A 6,766-nucleotide genomic window follows, 5' to 3' on the forward strand; every position below is an offset into this window, starting at 1 on the left:
CCCGTACCACCGGGACTGTGATTAAATTCAACCTGCAGCATGGGTGGGGCTTCATAAGAGACCATCATACCCCCGGCGACGTCTTTGTAACCCGCAGAGACGAAGAAAGCCATCTGCCGGAGGGACACAGAGGTCGTGACCTGTACGTAGGGGACGAGGTCACGTTCACCCGGCACAAATGTGCCAAAGGACCCTACGCCCTCCATGTGCATCGCCTGACGGAGGAGGAGCTGCGGTGTGAGGAGGAGCAAGAGGACCCGGACGGGTCTGAAGATAAAGAAGGAGCAGGAGGACGCCGTCGTTAAAGTACGGTAAAGAGACTGTAAATAGTTACCTGTCGGGGTACAGTGAACTGTTGCTGCTTTAAATATGTCCCCGTTGGGACAAGTGTAAACTGTTAACCTGTGTGTCCCTTAATCCAACTGACCGAGGACTGAGAGCGGTCATTCCTTCCTTATACCTGGCCGAGGACTGAGAGCGGCCACTTTCCCCTTGTATATAGTTGCGCTTCCTAAGGCGCCCCCTACCGGTTTTATAGGAAACTGTTGTTTTTCTTGAAGAGACTGTCGCACTTTACCCGGTCACAAGTTGCACCGTGGCCGGAGGAACAAGAATGTTATTTATGAAAAGTTTATGCTGATAATATATGATGTTTTATATGTTTATGTTTTATGAAAAAAAAATGTATGTTTATGGATTTTTATTCTCTTACAGCCCGAGGACGTGCTGTGATTTACCAGGGGGGAATGTAGCACCCTGAGGATTCGGCTGCTACAGGGGTATTACACCTCAAGCCAGAGGTGTGGTATTCCACTCCCGGGTAAGGATGGAGTGTGGAACTGAGCTCAGTAGGCTGCATACACTACATACATCCCATTTCCGGGGGACAGACCGACGGTACTCCCACCAGTTTATGTGCAGGTACGATAGTGTCTGTCCCTGGCTGGAGTGGGAGGGGGGTGGAACATCCCAGTAGTGTAGGGGCAGATAGGGGGAGCAGTCTGGGTAAAGCTAGGAGCTCATTGGGTGCTGGTCACCTGAGCTCACACATAGAGGGAGTATATAAGGTGGGAACCATCTTAGATCAGGGTCAGACAGGCAGACAGCTACTAGTCAGTCTGTTGTAGAGGGTCAAGCAGTCCTGAAAGAAGAGAGAGAGGAGTCAGAAGGACCCAGAGGGGAAGAAGAGGGAACCCCAAGAGCCCAAATACAAGCAACAGGGTGAAGGGTTGGCACAAGGGTACCGGATCCCAAGCTGGTGGAGGGCACTAATCCTCAGCCAGAGACCGGAGGTTGTGGGCAGGATCTGCCACGACCCCCCACTAAATCCACCAGGAAGGCAGACCAAGTATAGGGTCAGGGAACCCAGAAGAGGTGTACCCACCAAGAGACCCGAGGGAGCCGGACATAGGTGGATCCCTGGTGGGGAAGGCCAGAGAAAAGGAACGTCAGAAAGGGAGCTCAGGATCACGCTCCAGAATTACCTGGGGGTTGGCCGAGTCCAGGACCTGGTGGACGCAGCACGGCTCGGGCGGTCACTCAAGGCCAGAGTGACCAGAACAACAGCAGTAAGTAAAAACCCTGAACTGCACAGCCCGACTCTGAGTCTTAATACCATCCTCACTGCACCACCACAACCACCACCCTCTACAACTGACCCCCTGAGGCTATACCCCTCCCGTTGGGGGTTATACTACCAGAAGCTGCACACACACCACCAGCCTCAGCGGACCCTGCTGCAGCGGCGGCCGTATTGACCGCAAATCAACGGGTGGCGTAGTCGACACTAAAGAACATCCAGCAACATCTGTAGGACTGCCACACACTGAGCTTGACACCCTGGGCACGGACCGGGTCACCGCCACTCGGAGACTACAACCCCCATCTGATCCGGCTCCGGGTATCCCCCAAACAACACTGGCCCAGGGGGCGCGTCACATACATGTAGTATAATGCACAACCCATAGTCCATACATGTAGTATAATGCACAGCCCATAGTCTTACATGTAGTATAATGCACAGCCCACAGTCATCCATGTAGTATAATGCACAGCCCATAGTCCATCCATGTAGTATAATGCACAGCCCATAGTCCATCCATGTAGTATAATGCACAGCCCACAGTCATCCATGTAGTATAATGCACAGCTCATAGTCATACATGTAGTATAATGCACAGCGCATAGTCATACATGTAGTATAATGCACAGCGCATAGTCATACATGTAGTATAATGCACAGCGCATAGTCATACATGTAGTATAATGCACAACCCATAGTCATACATGTAGTATAATGCACAGCGCATAGTCATACATGTAGTATAATGCACAGCGCATAGTCCTTACATGTAGTATAATGCACAGCTCATAGTCCATACATGTAGTATAATGCACAGCCCATAGTCATACATGTAGTATAATGCACAGCGCATAGTCCTTACATGTAGTATAATGCACAGCTCATAGTCCATCCATGTAGTATAATGCACAGCCCATAGTCCATACATGTAGTATAATGTACAGCCCATAGTCCGTACATGTAGTATAATGCACAGCCCATAGTCATACATGTAGTATAATGCACATCGCATAGTCATACATGTAGTATAATGCACAACCCATAGTCATACATGTAGTATAATGCACAGCGCATAGTCCTTACATGTAGTATAATGCACAGCGCATAGTCCATACATGTAGTATAATGCACAGCCCATAGTCCATACATGTAGTATAATGTACAGCCCATAGTCCATACATGTAGTATAATGTACAGCCCATAGTCCGTACATGTAGCATAATGCACAGCCCATAGTCCATATATGTAGTATAATGCACAGCCCATACTCATACATGTAGGATAATGCACAGCCCATAGTCCATCCATGTAGTATAATGCACAGCCCATAGTCCGTACATGTAGTATAATGCACAGCCCATAGTCATACATGTAGTATAATGCACAGCTCATAGTCCATACATGTAGTATAATGCACAGACCATAGTCCATACATGTAGTATAATGCACAGCCCATAGTCCTTACATGTAGTATAATGCACAGCCCATAGTCCATACATGTAGTATAATGCACAGCCCATAGTCCATACATGTAGTATAATGCACAGCCCATAGTCCTTACATGTAGTATAATGCACTGCCCATAGTCATACATGTAGTATAATGCACAGCCCATAGTCCGTACATGTAATATAATGCACAGCCCATAGTCATCCATATAGTATAATGCAGAGCCCATAGTCCTTACATGTAGTATAATGCACAGCCCATAGTCATACATGTAGTATAATGCACAGCCCATAGTCCTTACATGTAGTATAATGCACAGCTCATAGTCCATACATGTAGTATAATGCACAGCCCATACTCATACATGTAGTATAATGCACAGACCATAGTCCATACATGTAGTATAATGCACAGCCCATACTCATACATGTAGTATAATGCACAGCCCATAGTCCGTACATGTAATATAATGCACAGCCCATAGTCATCCATATAGTATAATGCAGAGCCCATAGTCCTTACATGTAGTATAATGCACAGCCCATAGTCATACATGTAGTATAATGCACAGCCCATAGTCCTTACATGTAGTATAATGCACAGCTCATAGTCCATACATGTAGTATAATGCACAGCCCATACTCATACATGTAGTATAATGCACAGCCCATAGTCCGTACATGTAGTATAATGCACAGCCCATAGTCATCCATATAGTATAATGCACAGCCCATAGTCCATACATGTAGTATAATGCACAGCCCATACTCATACATGTAGTATAATGCACAGCCCATACTCATACATGTAGTATAATGCACAGCCCATGGTCCATACATGTAGTATAATGCACAGCCCACACTCATACATGTAGTATAATGCACAGCCCATAGTCCATACATGTAGTATAATGCACAGCCCATACTCATACATGTAGTATAATGCACAGCCCATACTCATACATGTAGTATAATGCACAGCCCATAGTCCGTACATGTAGTATAATGCACAGCCCATAGTCATCCATATAGTATAATGCAGAGCCCATAGTCCATCCATGTAGTATAATTCGCAGCCCATAGTCCATACATGTAGTATAATGCACAGTCCATACATGTAGTATAATGCACAGCCCATACTCATACATGTAGTATAATGCACAGCCCATACTCATACATGTAGTATAATGCACATCCCATAGTCATCCATATAGTATAATGCACAGCCCATAGTCCATACATGTAGTATAATGCACAGCCCATACTCATACATGTAGTATAATGCACAGCCCATACTCATACATGTAGTATAATGCACAGCCCATGGTCCATACATGTAGTATAATGCACAGCCCATAGTCATCCATATAGTATAATGCACAGCCCATAGTCCATACATGTAGTATAATGCACAGCCCATACTCATACATGTAGTATAATGCACAGCCCATAGTCCATACATGTAGTATAATGCACAGCCCATACTCATACATGTAGTATAATGCACAGCCCATGGTCCATACATGTAGTATAATGCACAGCCCACACTCATACATGTAGTATAATGCACAGCCCATAGTCCATACATGTAGTATAATGCACAGCCCATAGTCCATACATGTAGTATAATGCACAGCCCATAGTCCATACATGTAGTATAATGCACAGCCCATACTCATACATGTAGTATAATGCACAGCCCATGGTCCATACATGTAGTATAATGCACAGCCCATAGTCCATACATGTAGTATAATGCACAGCCCATAGTCCATACATGTAGTATAATGCACAGCCCATAGTCATACATGTAGTATAATGCACAGCCCACACTCATACATGTAGTATAATGCACAGCCCACACTCTTACATGTAGTATAATGCACAGCCCATAGTCCATACATGTAGTATAATGCACAGACCATAGTCCATACATGTAGTATAATGCACAGCCCATAGTCCATACATGTAGTATAATGCACAGCCCATAGTCATACATGTAGTATAATGCACAGCCCATAGTCCATCCATGTAGTATAATGCACAGCCCATAGTCCATACATGTAGTATAATGCACAGCCCATAGTCCATACATGTAGTATAATGCACAGCCCATAGTCCATACATGTAGTATAATGCACAGCCCATAGTCCATACATGTAGTATAATGCACAGCCCATAGTCATACATGTAGTATAATGCACAGCCCACACTCATACATGTAGTATAATGCACAGCCCACACTCTTACATGTAGTATAATGCACAGCCCATAGTCCATACATGTAGTATAATGCACAGCCCATAGTCCATACATGTAGTATAATGCACAGCCCATACTCATACATGTAGTATAATGCACAGCCCATAGTCCATACATGTAGTATAATGCACAGCCCATAGTCCATACATGTAGTATAATGCACAGCCCATAGTCCATACATGTAGTATAATGCACAGCCCATAGTCCATACATGTAGTATAATGCACAGACCATAGTCCATACATGTAATATAATGCACAGCCCATAGTCCATACATGTAGTATAATGCACAGCCCATAGTCCATACATGTAGTATAATGCACAGCCCATAGTCATACATGTAGTATAATGCACAGCCCATAGTCCATACATGTAGTATAATGCACAGCCCATAGTCCATACATGTAGTATAATGCACAGACCATTGTCCATACATGTAATATAATGCACAGCCCATAGTCCATACATGTAATATAATGCACAGCCCATAGTCCATACATGTAGTATAATGCACAGCCCATAGTCATACATGTAGTATAATGCACAGCCCATAGTCCATACATGTAGTATAATGCACAGTCCACACTCTTACATGTAGTATTATGGCAAAGGGCACCGTGTAGTCGCTGATTTAAAGAAAACAGAACATTATACTCGCCTTCTCTCTGCTCCCTCGCCGCTCGGTGTCTTCTTTCTGGAGCTGCCGCTGACTTCAGCTGCAAGTGACAGGAGAGCATGATGTTACTTCCATGCGCCCCCTATTGGCGTACATGCCGATGTCAGCTGCTGGCCTCTGATTGGTCAGCAGCGTGTATTGTGGCACTTCAGCTGAATGTCAGTCCGAGAACACACATCCAGCTGAAGTAGGGGTCGGTCGCAGGAGCCACTGCGGTCATTAAGCCTCTCAATATAATGCTCTCATAGTACCTCTATTTCCCCACACCGTATAATGTTCTCACAGTACCACCATCCCCCCACATACAGTATAATGTTCTCACAGTACCGCCATCCCGCCACATACAGTATAATGTTCTCACATTACCACCATCCCCCCACATACAGTATAATGTTCCCACAGTACCGCCATCTTCCCACATACAGTATAATGTTCTCATAGTACCACCATCCCCCCACATACAGTATAATGTTCTCACAGTTCCACCATCCCCCCACATACAGTATAATGTTCTCACAGTACCACCATCCCCCCACATACAGTATAATGTTCTCACAGTACCATCCCCCCACATACAGTATAATGATCTCACAGTACCGCCATCCCCCCACATACAGTATAATATTCTCACAGTACCGCCATCTTCCCACATACAGTATAATGTTCTCACAGTACCGCCATCCCCCCACATACAGTATAATGTTCTCATAGTACCACCATCCCCCCACATACAGTATAATGTTCTCACAGTACCGCCATCCCCCCACATACAGTATAATGTTCTCACATTACCACCAT

This window comes from Phyllobates terribilis, unplaced genomic scaffold, assembly GCF_046119375.1.
Source record: "Phyllobates terribilis strain yellow unplaced genomic scaffold, ASM4611937v1 Scaffold_70__1_contigs__length_7381418, whole genome shotgun sequence".
Taxonomy (NCBI): Eukaryota; Metazoa; Chordata; class Amphibia; order Anura; family Dendrobatidae; genus Phyllobates; species Phyllobates terribilis.